We start from the raw sequence: 18,926 nt of genomic DNA, 5'->3' as shown, positions 1-18,926 counted from the left end.
TAGATAATTAAATGACATTTTAGCAAAGCAGGACCCTGAGGCAGTCCCTGCAAATGTATTTACTTATTGGAGTTTAATCCTTGATTTGGTAGAAAATGCAGTTGATGATCCAAAGAAACAGCAACTTTTGTCAGTGGCAGAATATTGTCTCTGTCCCTTGTCTCGGGAAGCTGTAAAGACTCCCTCCCTACTACAAAGCCTTCAAAAGCTGCAGATGGGCCTAAAATTCCACAGGCTACTCTTTTTTCTTTTCTTTTTTTTTCTTTTTTCTTTTTTTTTAATTAGGTATTTTCCTCATTTACATTTCCAATGCTATCCAAAAAGTCCCCAATACACTCCCTCCCCCCACTCCTCTACCCACCCACTCCCACTTTTTGGCCTTGGCGTTCCCCTGTATTGGGGCATATAGAGTTTGCAAGTCCAATGGGCCTCTCTTTCCAGTGATGGCCAGCTAGGACATCTTTTGATACATATGCAGCTAGAGTCAAGAGCTCTGGGGTACTGGTTAGTTCATAATGTTGTTCCACCTATAGGGATGCAGATACCTTTAGCTCCTTGGGAACTTTCTCTAGCTCCTTCATTGGGGGCCCTGTGATCCATCCAATAGCTGACTGTGAGCATCCACTTCTGTGTTTGCTAGGCCCCGGAATTGTCTCACAAGGGACAGCTATATCAGGGTCCTTTCAGCAAAATCTTGCTAGTGTATGCAATGGTGTCAGCATTTGGAAGCTGATTATGGGATGGATCCCTGGATATGGCAGTCTTTAGATGGTCCATCCTTTTGTCACAGCTCCAAACTTTATCTCTGTAACTCTTTCCATGGGTGTTTTGTCCCAATTCTAAGAAGGGGCACAGCGTCCACACTTTGGTCTTCGTTCTTCTTGAGTTTCATGCATTTAACAAATTGTATCTTATATCTTGGGTATCCTAACACAGGCTACTCTTTATCCACGGGTCTCAGTAGACACTTTGCCTGTGCAGCCTGCCCCTGCCAACCCGCCACTGATCAATCCAGTCTTTAAAAAATCTTTGGCTGAGGGCCCTTTAATTTCTGGGGACTCAGGCTCTGTAGAGGAATAGGTAGTCTGGCCCCATAAACTGGAGCAGCTGTGTGGTGCCTAAGAGGCTCCTCCTCTCAATCCCCCTCCCTATTTGCTGCCAATCTGCCCTCCTGTGCCATAGCCTCAGGCTCTGCCAGTTCCCACTATCATTGATGCTAAAGATAAGCTCGCATCTCAAGTACCAGGATTACAAGAAGTATTAGAGTTATAGCAACAGTATGTTTGACTGTCAACAGAGCTCGCGTCACTCCAAAATTCCTTAAAAGAGACCATTCTTGCTGCTCCCTCAGCTGCAGTCTCAGGAGAAAAAAAATAAGAAAGCTCCAGGAGCTGTAAAAACCAAAACATTGGCTTTTCCTGTAATCATCCGCTCTACAGGAGCTGGTAGCTGTGACCCGCCCACTTCTATGGGGGAGGAACAGCCCTCAACCATCTGTGCCAAATCTGCTTCTGTAGAAATAGGGCCTTTAGAAGCACCCCAGTCCGACCTTTCCCCAGACACTAACAGTGAGGACGGGAAAAGGTTCTGAGAGTGAAATAGATTCTGGGCCAGAAGAAAGATTGACTGTTCCTATCAGATGGACAGAGTTTCATAAACTACATTTCAAGGACTTAAAAGAGCTTAACTCTGCAGTTAGAACCTATGGTCCGTCTGCCCCTTATACGCTTTCACTCCTAGAAGCCCTCCGGGGAGGTGGACATATGCTCCCAAGTGAATGGATAAGAGTGATTCAGAACGTGTTAACTCATGGGCAGTTCCTCTCCTGGAAGGCAGATTTTCTCGATCATAACCAGACAATTGCAATAACTAATCAAAGGAACCCTCGAGTGCCATCTGCTGGCTGGACCTTTGAAAACCTTTCTGGGCAAGGAAAATATGCTGCAGAGGCCAGACAAAAACATTTTCCAGCGGGTCTGTTGGCTCAAACTGCTAACACAGCTTTGGGAGCTTGGCATGCCATTCCTATGAAAGGTTCTGTTATTACCCCTTTAGCTAAAATTATTCAGGGAGCACAAGAGGAATATAGTGAATTTGTAAGTTTGTAAGATTGCTTGAGGCTGCAGAAAGGATCTTAGGTCATGAGGATGCAGACACTAAACTCATAAAACAATTGGCTTTTGAGAATGCTAATTCGACTTGTAAGGCACTCTTGCACAGTAAGATCATAGACAAGGACCTTAATGAGATGATTCATCTTTGTCGTGATGTTGATATGTTTACTCAAAAAATGTCCCAGACAGTTAATCTTCCAATGGATGCAGCTCTTTGGCCTGTTATGGCAATAGGTGTGGCTCTTCAGGAAGCCGGCCCCCAGAAAAGTTGTTTTAAGTGTGGCCAGTCTAGACACTTTGCACGGCAGTGTCCCACTTCACCCTCCCTTAATGGTGCTTCAGCACAACATACTAACTATTCTTTTCGGCCTGCATGGCCCAATTTTCTTTGCTCATGCTGTAAAAGAGACAAGCATTGGGCAAACACTTGCAGAGCTCAGACAAATGTGTCTGGAAATCTCCTGCCTCTTGTTCAGGGAAACGAGTATGGGGGACAGCCCCAAGTCCCCAAAACCATCTCATTTCTCCCGGCCACGGGCTACAGCTGTCAAACAAATCAGCCTCTAGTCTCTCCCGAGTCACCACAGGCAGTGCAGGCCTGGACTTGTATTCCTCAGCCAGTGCAATTTTAACACCAGAGGATGGCGTTTACATCCTCCCGACAAGGGTCTATGGGCCTCCTCCACCCAATACTTATTTTTTAATATTAGGGTGTGCTTCCACCACTTTGAAAGGACTTACTGTCCATCCCTCATTAGTAGATAATAACTACACTGGAGAAATTAAAATTTTAGTTAGTGCCTCCCAAGGGCCAATATCTATATTCAAAGGGCAACGTTGGCACAAGTCTTGCCTCTACCTTTAGATACTTCCTATTCAGCAATGGGCAAACGTCATGGCTCTTTGCAGCCAGGGTCATCAGACCTTTATTGGGTACAAGCAATTACCAAAGACCACCCAACACTCTGCTTTAAGATAAATGGCAAGCGTTTTGAGGGCCTTTTAGACTCAGGTACAGATTCCACTGTGATTTCACAAAGTGCTTGGCCTGCTGCTTGGCTGTTAAAGGCCTCTTTAACTCATTTACAGGGAATTGGACAATCAAAAAATACTCTTCAGAGTTCACAGTTGTTGACCTGGGAAGATGATGAAGGAAACTCTGGTTCGATTCAGCCTTATGTCGCCCCTGGTCTGCCCGTTAATTTATGGGGGAGAGACATTATTTCTCAAATGAGGGTCATTATGTGCAGTCCCAATGAAGCCATTACTCAACCCAATGAAGCTATTACTCAACAAATGCTCGCCCAGGGTTATCTCCTTGGACAGGGACTGGGTAAAAATAGCCAAGGGAGGCCTACCCCAATAGAGGCCACCCCCAAGATAGATTGTGCAGGTTTAGGTTACAACTCCCATTTTTCATATGGAACATTGCTCTCCCTGCACATCAGGCAGACAAGATTACTTGGAAAAATGATACCCCTGTCTGGCTTGAGCAGTGTTCCCTTCCTGCAGAAAAGTTGTCAGCAGCCATAGAATTAGTGCAGGAACAACTGGCTGCTGGACACATTGAATCCTCCACTTCGTTGTGAAACACTCCTATCTTTGTTATTAGAAAGTGAAATGGTTAAAGGAGATTGTTACAAGATCTTAGAGCAGTTAAAAGACTATGGTCCCCATGGGGGCCCTACAATCTGGGATTCCCTCTCCAGTGTCTATTCCCAGGGGATATGCTAAATTAGTGATTGATTTAAAAGATTGGTTCTTTTCCATTCCTCCCCATCCTGAAGATTGTAAACGCTTTGCATTTATCCTTCCAGTGGTTAATTTTATAGGGCCTTTTCCTCGCTGCCAATGGAAAGTTCTTCCTCAAGGCATGGCCAACAGTCCTACCCTTTTCAGAGATATGTGGTACAAGTTATTGATCCATTCAGAATGTCTTACCCTAATCTGTATGTGGTCCATTACATGGACGACATTTTGATTGCTGAACCTGATCAAGACCAATTATATATTGCTAGTCAAAAGCTTGTTAATGCCCTTCAGAGTTGAGGACTTCAAGTTTCTCCAGAGAAAATTCAGATCCACCCTCCTCGCTTGTTTTTGGGTTTTGAATTATTTCCTAACAAAATTCTCTCTCAAAAGGTTCAGGTGAGACAAGATTCCTTGCAGACTCTTAATGGTTTTCAATGTCTGTTAGGAGATTTCAGATTTCAGATAAGGCTTCGTCCTTATCTGAAACTTACAACAGGAAAGTTAAAACCTTTGTTTGACATTCTGTGAGGAGACTCAAATCTGACCTCTCCACGCATGTTAACTCAAGAGGCAGGATTGTCACTAGCTAAAGTTAAACAAGCCATCAGTGAGCAAAATATTGGGTATTCTTCCCCAGTGCTTCCACTTCAGTTCCTTGTATTCCCTACTCCCTTTTCACCCACAGGTCTGCTGTGGCAGCTTAAACCTCTGTTTGGGTCCACATGTCAGCTTCCCCCTCCAAAGGGTTGCCCACATATCCTTAGTTAGTTGCTAATGTTTTGAGCCTAGGCAGAAAAGCTCCTCTTAAGCTTTTTGGCAGAGATCCAGATGTTATTGTTCTCCCCTATGATGCCTCTCAAATTCAGTGGTTACTTAAAAATAATGATGATTGGGCAGTTAATTGTATCTCCTTTCGAGGTGTGATTGATAGTTATTACCCTGCTGATAAACTGGTTCCGTTTCTCCATAGGACACCTGTAGTTTTCCCTAAGAGAACAAAGTCAGACCCGATTCCTGGGGCTATGTTAGTTTTTACTTATGGGTCTTCCTCAGGTATGGCTGCTTATAATATTGGTGGGAAGGTCTTGTGTTTTATGACAGACTTCTCCTCAGCACAGCTTGTTGAATTGGCAGCTATTGTTAAAGTATTTGAACTATTGCCTGAAACTTCTTTTAATTTATATACAGACAGCGCCTATGTGGCTGACTATGTTCCTCTTTTAGAAACTGTTCCTTATATTTGCCCTTCTACCAATACATCTCCAATGTTTGCTAAACTTCAGAGCCTTATTTCTTGCTCGTAATTTTCCATTTTTTTATTGGTCATATTCGTGCTCATTCTGGCCTGCCTGTACCTTTGTCTGAAGGCAACAATATAGTTGATCAGACCACTCAGGTAATAGCTTCGGCTTTGTCTATTACCCCTTTTGCTGCTGCTCAGCAGGACCATGATTTACATCACCTTAATTCTCATACAATGAGGCTTAAATTTTCCATCATCCATGAAGAGGCTAGACAAATTGTCAGGCAGTGTAAGGACTGTCTGACCCTTTTGCCAGAGCCACATGTGGGAGTCAACCCCCAAGGACTAATTCTTGGTGAACTGTGGCAGATGGATGTTACCCATTACACTCCCTTTGGAAAGTTAAAATATATTCATGTCTCTGTTGCTACCTTTAGTAGATCTATCTGTGCATCTTTACAAATGGGAGAGGCCACTAAACATGTTATCAGCCATGTTCTCTCCTGCTTGGCAGCTGTGCCACAGCATAAGATCCTTAAGACAGACAATGGGCCAAGATATGCTAGTGCCAGCTTTAAAAAGTTTTGTGCTCACATGGGCATTAAGCACGTTACTGGGATTCCCTATAACCACCAAGGTCAAGGTATTGTAGAAAGAACTCATCAAACCCTTAAAAACATGCTTTTCAAATTACAGTTGGGGGGCGGGCAGAATTCTATATCCTCAGTCTGGTAACTCCAAGATGCCTTTAAATCATGCATTATTTGTTTTAAACTTTCTTACATACGACAATGCAGGCAAGTCTGCTGCAGATCGCCTCTGGCATTCTTCTACTGCTAATAACTTTGCACAAGCTATGTGGAGAGATCCTTTGTCCAACAAATGGCAGGGTCCAGACCCAGTCCTCATATGGGGCAAAGGGCACACTTGTGTCTATGATTCAAAAGCACAAAATGCTAGATGGCTCCCTGAGCACCTAATAAAACCTTATAATTGTCCAGGAAAGAAAAACCCTGAGGAAATTTCTAAATGTGCTTCTTTACAGAAAAATGAAGGCACCACGAAAAAAGTCACTCCTGATCATCGAGATTTGGCTGTGTGTTTGCCTGATGAGAAGCATATCGCCAGTGGTAGGCCAAGTTAAGAAAACTCCTTATTGGCTTTATAATAACACCTGGCTAATCATTAACGAGGCAGGTGATATAGCTAATGCCACCTCCAAAATTGAAGGTTCTATCCCATGGTCGATCTTTGTAAATTAGTCCTAGGTTGATCTTTGTAAATTAGTCCTAGGAGATCGTAATGACCGGGGAACTTACTCAGAATTCCTGCCACAAGAACAACCTATTGACGATCCAAGACAAGTTGCCTATACCACTCCTGGATGTGCTAGTTTAAGTCGTAAGAGAACACTTGCCAGTGTTTTTAAAAGATGGGGGATATATATTTGTCCTGGCCCCAGTCACAGGAGTTGCACTCTTAATTATAAATGTGGTTTCGCCCCTGATTATTTCTGTGCTTCCTGGGGCTGTGAGACCACAGGAGACACCTATTGGAAATCCACTTCTGATTGGGACCTAATAAAGTTCCAGAGCAGGCCCGATTATGCTGCCTGTGCTAGTTCCAAGCAGACTTCCACAGGATGGTGCAACACCTTGGAGATCTCCTTTACTGAAGTGGGGAAAAATTTTAATTGGGAATATACACGAGGAGCTGAGTGGGGTTTACGTATCTATAGAGATGAAAAAGATTTCGGAGTAACCTTCAGAATCCAGTTTCTTAAGAACACCCCATCTTTAGGGTTGGCTACTATAGGCCCCAATCTCATTTTGCATTCCTCATATCTGAGTCTTCCACAGACTGTTACCTTCGGTCCACATGGGACTACTGTATTACAGCCTACTTTACCTGCTAGATCTCCCTCCTCTGCAGAATTGATTTTATTCTTAGTAAATGCATCAATTGCTACTATGCACACAGCTAATGCTACTTAATATGAAGAATGTTGGAGCGGCTATAAAGGGAGGGCGCAGGCGGCGGCCGGATCTCTTCTGCCACCATTTTAAATCTAGCTCCATATAACGCTCCGCCACCATTGCCACCAGGACCGGATGGCTCTGCCACCATGGAGGACATGGATGAGTACAGCAGAATAGAGGAGCTCGCAGAGGGATCCAAGATCAAAGCGAGCAAGAACCAACAGCATGACGGGTACTGCAGGCTCTGCTCCTCCCCTCCCCCAGAGCCCCGCGGTCCCTCCGGAGCTGCGTGCACTGCCCCCAGTCTTTCCCCCGAGTCTATTCTCTGCGTGCCCGCTGGACCCCAGTAGCCTTCCCCACTAGTGGAAATAAATGTTTATTGGAGGCTTGAGCTGGGATACAAGCAAGAAAGATCTGACTGAATATTTGTCTCGATTTGGGGAAGTGGTAGGCTGCACAATTAAAACAGATCCAGTCATGGGAAGATAAAGAGGATTTGGATTTGTGCTTTTCAAAGATGCTGCTAGTGTGGATAAGGTTTTGGAACTGAAAGAACACAAACTGGGTGGCAAACTGATAGACCCCAAAAGGGCCAAAGCTTTAAAGGAGAAAGAATTCCCTAAAAAGGTCTTTGTGAGTGGGTTGAGCCCAGATACTTCAGAAGAACAAATTAAAGAATATTTTGGAGCCTTTGGAGAGATAGAAAATATTGAGCTTCCCATGGATAAAAAAACAAATGAAAGAACTGGATTCTGTTTTATCACATACACAGATGAAGAGCCAGTAAAGAAACTGTTAGAAAGCAGATACCATCAAATAGGTTCTGGGAAGTGCGAAATCAAAGTTGCACAACCCAAAGAGGTGTAGACGCAGCTGCAGCAGCAGCAGCAGCAACAGAAAGGAGGCAGAGGGTTGGCAGCCAGTGGAAGAGAAGGTGCTAGGGGGCGTGGAAGATGTCAGGGCCAAAACTGGAACCAAGGATTTAATAACTATTATGATCAAGGATATGGAAATTATAATAGTGCCTATGGTGGTGATCAGAACTATAGTGGCTATGGCGTCTATGATTATACTGGGTATAACTATGGGAACTATGGATATGGACAGGGATATGCAGACTACAGCGGTCAGCAGAGCACTTATGGCAAGGCGTCCCGAGGGGGCGGCAATCACCAGAACAATTACCAACCCTACTAAAGGAGGATGCTGGGAGAGCAGGAGGTGTAAAGAAACCATCTTACAGGACAACATTGAAGATTGCTTGATCTTCTGTTGACCTAAGATGATTATTTTGTAAAAGACTTTGTAGTGTACATGACACAATTGTGTCCAACTGAATATAGCTGCCAATCAGTTCCTATTTTACTTTGTCTTTGCTACCTGTGTTATGATGACTCAATGTGGATTTGTGTTCATACAAATTTTTATTTGTGTGGTTTCATGTTAAACCTCAAATAAATGCTTATGTGATTGTTAAACAAAAAATAAAAAAGAAGAAGAAGAATGTTGGGATGTTGGGTGTGTTTTTCTCCTCAACCTCCCTTTTACGAAGGGGTGGCAACATTCAGATCTTTTATTGCAATTAATGATTCCAGCAAACTTGGATGGCACCCTGAGAGCCATGGTGGGCTCATTCTAAGTCAGGTGTCTGGCATAGGCTTATGCCTTTTGGGGCCTTCCATGTTTCCTCCCCAGCCCTTATTAGTGGTTTGCAAGCAGACTATTATGGTAGATGCCACCTCTCGATACCTTGGAGCAGCTAATCATACTTATTTAGCATATTCTACTGGACTTATTACCTATATAGTTACTCAGACCTTTTTAGATGATAGAGATTATTGTGTTGTAGTCCAGCTTCTCCCTAAGCTGAGAGTACACCATGCAGAAGACCTCCTCCAATTCTGGAAGAGTGACACAGACCTACCCCATGATAAGAGAGAGCTTATTTCTGCAGTAATCTTAGCAGTGATTCTAGGCTTAGGAGCTGCAAGGGCAGGAACTGGCATTGCCTCTTTGGCCACTTCCCAACAGCAATATACTCAGCTCCACCTTGTTGTGGACAGAGATAAACAAGAGCTACAGAGAGGCTTAAAAATTTAAAAGACTCATTGGTCTCTCTGTATGAAGTAGTATTACAGAACAGGTGAGGTCTTGATTTAGTGTTCTTTACAGAAGGTGGGTTATGTGCAGCCCTCAAAGAAGAATGTTGTTTTTATTCTGACAAGACTGGCTTAGTTCAAGATAGCATAGACAAAGTTAGAGCTAGTTTAGAAGAGCGAAAACACAACAGAGAGAAACAAGAATACTGGTATAAAAATTGGTTTTCTACTTCTCCTTGGGTCACCACCTTATGTCCCAGCCTTTTGGGACCTTTCATGGGTATTTTGCAGCTTTTGTCTTTTGGCCCCTGGGCCTTTAGAAAATTAACCAGTTTTGTTAAGTCACAGATTGAAGCTGCTTTAAGTAAGCCAGTTGCAGTCCACTACCATCAGCTGGATATCCAGGACTCAGATGAAGAAGATCCTCCTCCCACTGAGGCAGAACCAGTGTCTCCAATTTTCCACCCTTGCTACTAATGCAGGGTCCCCTTGGTTCCTCAGACTTTGGAGAAAATAGAGACGAGAAAGGGTGACCTCCAGCTCCTACTATAGGTTAAGAGCCACAAATTGTGGTGTTACAATTGGCATAATTCTTGTAAAGGCCTTACTGAGTCTGAGGTTGACAATTCTCCTACGGGAGCTTCACAGAACTCAAAACTGTGAATGCTGGTTTGTGATAATACAAATCCCGTATGGGCCCAGTATGGGTGCAAACTAAGTATTGCAGGGGAAGTTCCATGTAGACCATTTCTGAGTTCCCTGAGAGACAAACCCACTGTAGATGGAGGTTGGTATCTAGTTTCAGTTGCAAGTGAAGAATTTTTCTAAGGCTCTGCCTCCCCTCCCCAAAAGATACCAAAAGCCACAAATGTGGGTCTGTGACAGCACCCACGGGGGGAATCGAGTCTATGTCCCACCAGCCATGGTAATGCCCGCTCATCTAAGGATGAGAAGATTATTTGATCACCTAAGTTAAGTGTGGCCTTATTAAATTTAATTCAGAAGGGGGAGATATCAGAGACCATCCCATGAGAAAGCGAGCCCTTCACAATCTCCCTGACAGGCCAAATGGCTTCGTGCTAGGAGCTGGTTATCACCCCCTCCTCCCTATTCCCTTCCTGGCACCTAAGGCTGTAAAAGCTGAATTATATTCCCCTCTTCCCTATCTCTTCCTAAACTCCCATGCCATTCAAGGACACGAGTTATGCCTGACACCAGCCTGACACCCGAGGCTGTCAAGGAGGATCTATGTTCCAGAGATAAGATGCAGAGTGCCTGCTGCCTGGCGCCTGACTTCGACCCCCATGGCAGCAGATGCCCACTTCTTTGTTCTTTGTAAAATTCCCCCTCGACCTCTCCCCTATTCCCCGTGATGTATGCTTTAAAAAGAAGGCACCTCAGCATAATAAAGGAGACCTGGACAAATTTGCTTGGTCTCCTGCTTTCTTCCCCTTCCTTTCATTTCCTTCCAGGTTTGTGTTCCCCCTCACACCCATGAATAACTGAATCCCACGGGACAGGATAATTTAGTCCACTATATAAACAAAGAAAAAGAAAAAAATCACATGATCATCTCATCAGATGCTGAAAAAGCCTTGGGCAAAATCCAACATACTTCCTGATAAACCTCTTGGAGAGATCAGGAATTCATGACATATAACTAAATATAACAAAACCAACATGCAGCAAGCCAAAATCCAGCATCAAATTAAGTGGAGAGAAAGTTGAAGCAGTCTCACCAAAATCAAATAGAATTACAATACAAGGCTGCCCACTATCCCCTTGTTTATTCATTATAGTACTAGAAATTGTCAGATCCATTATAGGACAATCTAATACTTAGTAGGTGATCTTTCTGAGATGGTCTGCCTCAGATTATAATCCACAATATTTTGGCTCCCATAGGAAAGGCACAGGAGAAAATCATTACAGGAATTATTCCTGCTAATGCTTTTCTTGTTATTATTAAACATATATAATAATTACTAGGTATTAGCCCACCCTTTTGAGCAGATATCTGCAGATCTACAAAGGTATACTGTTTTGTAGTGGTGCAATATAGACAAACAGATGATTTCTTAATTCTTAATGGTGATCCTATAATAATACCTAAAATTATATCAGTATTAATCTCTTCTATAATGGAACTGCTATTAGACCCATCTGTGATAGACAAAATTGGAAAGAGAACTCTGACAGTCTCCCATGTGTCACCAGTTAATTGCTTCTTCATAAAAGCCAGGATTTCTACTACTCAGGGCACATTCCAAAAGGATGTAAAACAATTAACCAAAGGTCATAAAAAAAGGAACTAACAATTTACTATAAGTTCTAGGACAGAAAATAAAATATTGACTAGTGTTATCTATACAAAAGTTCATTAATAATATACTTATGTTTTTTAACTTTAAATGAACCTGTGGAGCTGTGACAGGTAATGAATGCTTAGTCAGATAATTACTCCTAGAGAATATGCATGTAAACATTCTCTGCTGTAAACTTCTCTTTTAATTTATGATTTGATTTTATGTGTGAACTTGTGATGATCTTTTTAACATGTGATCATGTGTTCTATAAGATGTATAAGTTCTGAAGACAAAGAGAACAGAAAGTAAATGAGCTGAGAAGTTTTTAGATAGAACACTATTTAGACAGAACGGAACTCAAGAAGAACTTTGAAGTATAGGCACTGAGAGTATGAGCACAAAGGAGAGAGCAAAATTAGAAGAAGTGTACAGAGTGGAATAACTTAAAAACTGTAGGTAACAGTAAAAAAAAAACTAAGGGAGCAATGTGCAGAATGCAAAGGGAAAAAGGAGAAAGAAGCTGCAGAGAGAGCAGAGGAGTAGACAGGCTTCTCCTTACCATGGGACAGAACAGGTCTTTTCTTAATAACAAGGCCGGCTTAATCTTATTAAAGGTAGAAAATTGTCCTTACAAATTTGGGTTTCATTCATTTAGCATCAAAGGGGTAGAAGCTTTTTCTTTTGATATGCGATAAAAATTGGAGCTCATTTTTCATTCAGAATGAATGAGTTCTTTCTGTGTTATTTCTTGGTCTTTTGCTCCATATGCAATACATATGGATATGTGTGTGTGTGTGTGTGTGTGTGTGTGTGTGTGTGTTTGTATGTGTGTGTGAGCAAGGATGTAGTTGAGGGAATGTATGAAAGCTGAACCCAACTGGTATAAATGGAAATGTATGAAGGTGCATGTGTCAATCTGTCTATGAATTTGTGTGTTTATGCATATTTGCTTATGTAAAAGTATTTCTTCTGTGAGTGCTAATCTCTTCTCCTAGGTCAATAGAAGTTTATTTCTCCAAGTTTCCCTTTAGCCTGAAAAGTAAAAGGTATCTGGACAAAAGAGAAAAGGCTGTAGCAATTAATTTTTTAGTTAATCTCCTGCTGTTTAAGGATGAGGTGTTAAGTGCCAGAGACCACAGTTTCTGGCCTCAGGGAAACACAGAAGGCAGGGCAGCTACAACAGCAAAATAAGTAATCTTTTTATCATTTTACAGCAACCCTAAATATCTTTTAATACAAAGTCTTATCCCACTACCTTGTAAGATAAAGTATTACCCACTGCCAATGCTCTTCCCCCTCTGCTGCCTCAAGAAAATCAACAGATAAGAAGAACCTGCCAGTGCTGGCCAATCGCAAAGTTCTAGCTAGAGCAATAAGACAATTGAAGGAGATCAAGGTTATACACATTAGAAAGGAATAAGTCATGGTATCATTATTTCTGGATGATATGATAGTATACATAAGTGTCCCTCAAAACTATGCCAGAGAACACTGATAACTCATAAACAGCTTCAACAATGTGACTAGATATAAAATTAACTTTTAAAAAATCAGTTTCCTTCCTTCATAAAAATGATAAAGGGTCTGAGAAAGAAATTAGGGAACAATATCATTCAAGTAGCCACACATAATATAGAATACCTCGGTGTAACTGTAACCAAGCAAGTTAAAGACATGTATGAAAAGCACTTCAAATCCATGAAGAAACAAAGAGAAGAAGACCTCAGAATATGGGAAGATCTCCCTTGTTTATGAATCAGTAGGATTAAAAGTGAAAATGGCCATCTTACCAAAAGCAATGTACTGATTTAATGCAATTAACATTAAAATTCCAAGACAATTCTTCACAGAAATAGAAAAGCCAATTCTAAATTTCAAAAACAAACAAAAAACAATCAAAAACAAAACAGAAGCAAAAACAAGAAACCCAAAAAAACAAAAACAGGGTAAGCAAAACATTGTGAACAATAAAAGAACTTTGGGGAATCATTGTCACTGACCTGAAAGTCTTTTCTTATTTATATCAAATGCTTACCTCTCCTTGTCCCCCCTCACAGAGACCCTACAACCATCCTGTATCTCCTTTTCCTCTGAGAGTTCATAGGCCTCCTATGGATATCCACTCACTGATTTGTTAATTTTATATCTAGCCACATTGCTGAAGTATATCTCCAAACAAAATATAATCTGACAATGAGAACACAACTCAATTAATATGAATACATGCTGAACAACTAGAATATCCAGATCTAACACTACTCTACAATCTTCCACATATATGAGACCCCTTAGAACTTGCAGTTTCTCCGGGCCACATGCTTCTGCTCTGCTTTTCTTCTTCCTCCCCCTTTGCCTCTTCTCCCTCTTCCATTTTCCCCTCCTTTTCTCTCCAACTTCTGCTCCACCTTTCCTTTATCTGCCCAATCATCAGCTATCCTTTACTTTACAAATTGAGGTGGGAAGCAGGTTTATAGGAAATCACCTGAGTGCTGACTCAATCCTTGTTCAAAAGCCACTCACAGGAGAAAGAGATTAATATCAAATATAATTAGCCTTAAGGCTATCTGCAACATTTCCCCCTTTCTGTCTAATTAAAAGACTATTTTATTTCAGATATAATTGAACATAACAATTATTATTTTGTAATTTAAAAAATACAAGAGACCTAACACCCAGTCCATCATGATTGTTAATTCAATAGAACCTCTGTCACCTATCCTTATTAAAAAGACTATAGCTCTGTACCTGGCTATGTCTTGGCTTTAGATTGAATGCCATCTGAAAACCAGCATCTCAAATCTGTTCCTCTCAAAGTAAAAAGCCTGGGTTGGATAGGACACTATTTAGTTTTTTAACCATATCAGAAATCCAAGAACGACTTATATTAACTGAAAATATATAGGAAGCCTAACACAACTTCCAAAACTTAGCCAATTTTTAGAGACCACTGATCACTTGGACAGTCCCTTACTTCAACAAGTTGAAGCATCAGTCTTCAGCCTACTGGTCAGTGTCATCTGACAGACTTAGAGAAACAGGAATATTAAGGACTAGCCTACTCTGTCTCATCAGAATCAAGCTGTCCTAACCTGTAATTGTGTCCTTTCTTTGGACAGTATTATGACTGTAGATGAAATGAGGCAATTCTTGCCTAGTGGCTGTTTTACCACAACTGGAGTAACTCAAAGATGCTCAGTTTCTTCTTGGAATCCAAGACAGGGAAAGCTGTCAGGAGCAGACTAGTCTCAACAACAAGTGAATAAACAACATTAAACATCACATTCTGTAGACTTCTGATGTTTTTGAAAACCAACTTTCTATGTAATGTAATCTAGACTGTTGTCTGTTAACTACTCTAAGCCATTTCTAATTAAAATAACTAAAAAAACACCCTAAAAATAAACTCAGAGCAATGAATTTCTTAATGGGCCCTTAACCAACATGACTAAACATCTCAGATCTGTTTATAATAACAGCAGTAGAAGGAATGGTTCCAAGCCCTGTACTTCAAAATTTTTTTGTTTTTCTTTTTTTTGAGACAGGGGCTCTCTGTGCAGCCCTGGCTGTCCTAGAACTCACTCCGTAGACCAGGCTGGCCTCTAACTCAGAAATCCTCCTGTCTCTTCCTCCCAAGTACAGGGATTAAAGACGTGTGCCAACATGCCAAGCTCAAAATTTTTAGTATCAAAGACAATCTATACTTGATCTTAGCCAAAAGGCCGAGAAGCGATCAAAGACAATCTATAATAACCACCCCAGCCTCAAAGCTGGGATGAAGCATGTGCTACCATGCCCGGCTCAAAATTTTTAGTATCAATCTATAATAACCACCCCAGCCTCCAACCTGGGATGAAGACTCTTCATAACTTCTTCAAGCTGAAAATGAGCATTGAGATATCTTTGAATTAAGGGGAAAGGGTAGGGAAATGGGGGAGTTGGTTGGCTTTAAGAAGGCCACACCATTGATTGTATTAGTTTCTAATGTCTGTGTCCTGAGTGGTTCCAGATGAAAAACGAAGACATCAGGAGTTCAGGCAGGTCAGTTCAGCATGTCTGATAATGAAATTCACCAAGGCTGTATATTCTGTAATATATAAATCTCAAAACAAAATTTTAGTATTATCAAGATAAACATTTTGTTTGATTTTCTGGAATCTAGTTCTCAGGGGGTCTCCCTCTATCTAACCTGATCCATACAACACTGGAAGGTATAAATACCTTAATCACCTTTTCCAAAATTACAGAGACAAATCAGCATATCCTTCAGCCAATAACCAAGAAAATCTGTAATTTGCCCTCTGTCCCAGTGGAACAATAAAACTACCACAATATTTAAAAGCACACTCATTTTAGCCTATTTAGCCCTTCCTAATTTGTCATTTCAGGATATTAACCCAAAGTTCCCATGGAGTCCACGTTAGAGAATATGAGACTCCCACAGACATTATTATACCATCTTTAAAACAATTGATTCACACGTCTATCTATAACTGCTTATAAGAGGCAGCTTGTCAAACCAGGATTTAAAACCAAAATCTATCTTTCTATTTATTCAATACAGTATTAGAAATTATCAGGTTCATTATAGGGCAATCTAATAATTAGTAGGTGATCTTTTGAGATGGTTTGCCTCAGAATATAATCCACAATACTTTTGCTTCCCTAGGAAAAGCACAGGAGAAAATCATTTCAGGAATGATTCCTACTAATGCTTTTCTTGTTATTATTAAACATATATAATAATTACTAGGGGCCGGGTAGTGGTGGCACATGCCTTTAATCCCAGCACTTGGGAGGCAGAGGCAGGTGGATTTCTGAGTTCAAGGACAGCCTGGTCTACAGAGTGAGTTCTAGGACAGCCAGGACTGCACAGAGAAAACTTGTCTCAAAAAAAAAAAAAATACTAGGTATTAGCCCACCCTTTTGAGCAGATCTCTGCAGATCTACAAAGTTATACTGTCTTGTAATGATGCAATATAGACAAAGAGATGATTTCTTAATTCTTAATGGTGAGCCTATAATAATTCCTAAAATTATATCTTATATATAATCTTATATCTTATATAATGGGACTGCTAATAAACCCTTCTGTGATAGTCAATATTGGAAAGAGAACTCTGACAGTCTCCCATGTGTCACCAGTTAATTGCTTCTTCAAAATAACCAGGATTTCAACTACTCAGAGTACATTCCAAAAGGTTGTAAAACAATTAACAAAAGGTTAAAAAAAACCCAAGGAACTAACAATTTATTATAAGTTCTAGGATAGAAAATAAAATATTGACTAGTTTTATCTATACGAAAGTTCATTAATATTTTTAAGCACTTAGTACTTTTATTGTTGGGTCACCAGCATCTGGAATAAGCTTGAAACCAGACCTTGTGACCACGGAGCCTGTGTTGTGACAGTCTGATTCAGGAATTGTCTCCTCAGTTTCTTTCTTTTCTATTTTTTTAAATTTATTATTTTATTAGATATTTTCTTTATATACATTTCTAATGCTATACTGAAAGTTCCCTATACCCTCCCCATGCCCTGTTCCCCTACCCACTCACTCCTGATTCTTGGCCCTGGCATTCCCCTGTACTGGGGCATGTAAAGTTTGCAATACCAAGGGGCCTCTATTCCCAGTGATGGCCGATTGGGTCATCTTCTGATACATATGCAGCTAAAGACATGAGCTCTGGGGGTACTGGTTACTCCATATTGTTGTTCAAGCTATAGGGTTGCAGATTCCTTTAGCTCCTTGGGTGCTTTCTCTAGCTTGTCCATTAGGGGCCCTTTGTTCCATCTTATAGATGACTGTGAGCATCCACTTCAGTATTTGCCAGGCACTGGCATAGCCTCATACAAGACAGCTAAACCAGGGTCCCGTCAGCAAAATCTTGCTGGCATGTGCAATAGTATCTATGTTTGGTGGCTGATTGTGGGATGGACCCTCAGGTGGGGTAGTCTCTGAATAGTCCATCCTTTCATCTTAGCTCCAAACTTTGTCTCTGTAATTCCTTTCATGGGTACTTTGTTCCCTATTCTAAGAAGGTATGAAGTATTCACCCATTGGTCTTCCTTCTTCTTGAATTTCTTGTGTTTTGCAAATTGTATCATAGGTGTTCTATGTTTCTGGGCTATAATATCCACTTATCAGCGAGTGCATATCTAATGACTTCTTTTCTGATTGGGTTATCTCACTAAGGATGATATACTCCAGATACATTCAGTTGTCCAAGAATTTCATAAATCCATTGTTTGTAAAATCATTGTTTAAATAGCTGAGTAGTACTCCATAGTGTAAATGTATCACATTTTCTGTATCCATTCCTCTGTTGAGGGACATCTGGGTTCTTTCCAGCTTCTGGCTATTATACATAAGGCTGCTATGAGCATAGTGGAGCATGTGTTCTTATTACCAGTTGGAACATCTTCTGGATATATGCTCAGGAGAGGTATTACTGGATCCTCCGCTATTGCTATATGCAATTTTCTGAACCACCAGACTGTTTTTCAGAGTGGTTGTACAAGCTTGAAATCACACCAACAATTGAGAATTGTTCCTCTTTCTCCACATCCTCGACAGCATCTGCTGTCACCTGTGTTTTTGATCTTAGCCATTCTGACTGTTGTGAAGGTAGAATCTCGGGGTTGTTTTGATTTACATTTCCCTGATGATTAAGGGTGCTGAACATTTTTTCAGGTACTTCTCAGCCATTCGATATTCCTCAGTTGAGAATTCTTTATTCTCAACTGGGCTCTGTGCCCCATTTTTTAATGGGGTTATTTGGTTTTCTGGAATCCATCTTGTTGAGTTCTTTATATATATTGGATATTAGTCCCCTATCTGATTTAGGATTGGTAAAGATCCTTTCCCAATCTGCTTGTGGCCTTTTTGTCTTATTGACAGTATCTTTTGCCTTACAGAAGCTTTGCAATTTTATGAGGTTCCATTTGTCAATTCTTGATCTTACAGCACAAGCCACTGCTGTTCTATCCAGGAATTTTTCCTCTGTGCCCATATCTTCGAGGCTTTTCCCCATTTTCCCCTCTATAAGTTTCAGTGTCTCTGGATTTATGTGGAGTTCCTTGATCCACTTAGATTTGACCTTAGTACAAGGAGATAAGAATGGATCAATTTGCATTCTTCTACATGATAACTGCCAGTTGTGCCAGCACCATTTGTTGGAAATGCTGTCTTTTTTCCCACTGAATGGTTGTAGCTCCCTTGTCAAAGGTCAAGTGACCATAGGTGTGTGGGTTCATTTCTGAGTCTTCAATTCTATTCCATTGATCTGCCTGTCAGTTGCTGTACAAGTACCATGCAGTTTTATCACAATTGCTTTGTAGTACTCCTTGAGTTTAGGCATGGTGATTCCACTAAAGGATCTTGTATCATTGAGAAGAGCTTTTGCTATCTGTAGTGGCTATTCCTGGTTGTCAA

The 18,926-nt window shown here is 41.0% G+C and overlaps 1 pseudogene; it reads left to right on the top strand.

The window, feature by feature from the left end:
* The first annotated feature begins 7,445 nt into the window (after positions 1–7,445).
* Positions 7,446–8,428, top strand: LOC147004829 (heterogeneous nuclear ribonucleoprotein D-like pseudogene; annotated as a pseudogene).
* Positions 8,429–18,926: the final 10,498 nt, after the last annotated feature.

This window comes from Mus caroli, unplaced genomic scaffold, assembly GCF_978045245.1.
Source record: "Mus caroli unplaced genomic scaffold, Mus_caroli_1 scaffold_5, whole genome shotgun sequence".
Taxonomy (NCBI): Eukaryota; Metazoa; Chordata; class Mammalia; order Rodentia; family Muridae; genus Mus; species Mus caroli.
This window is presented reverse-complemented; position numbering and strand designations above follow the sequence as displayed.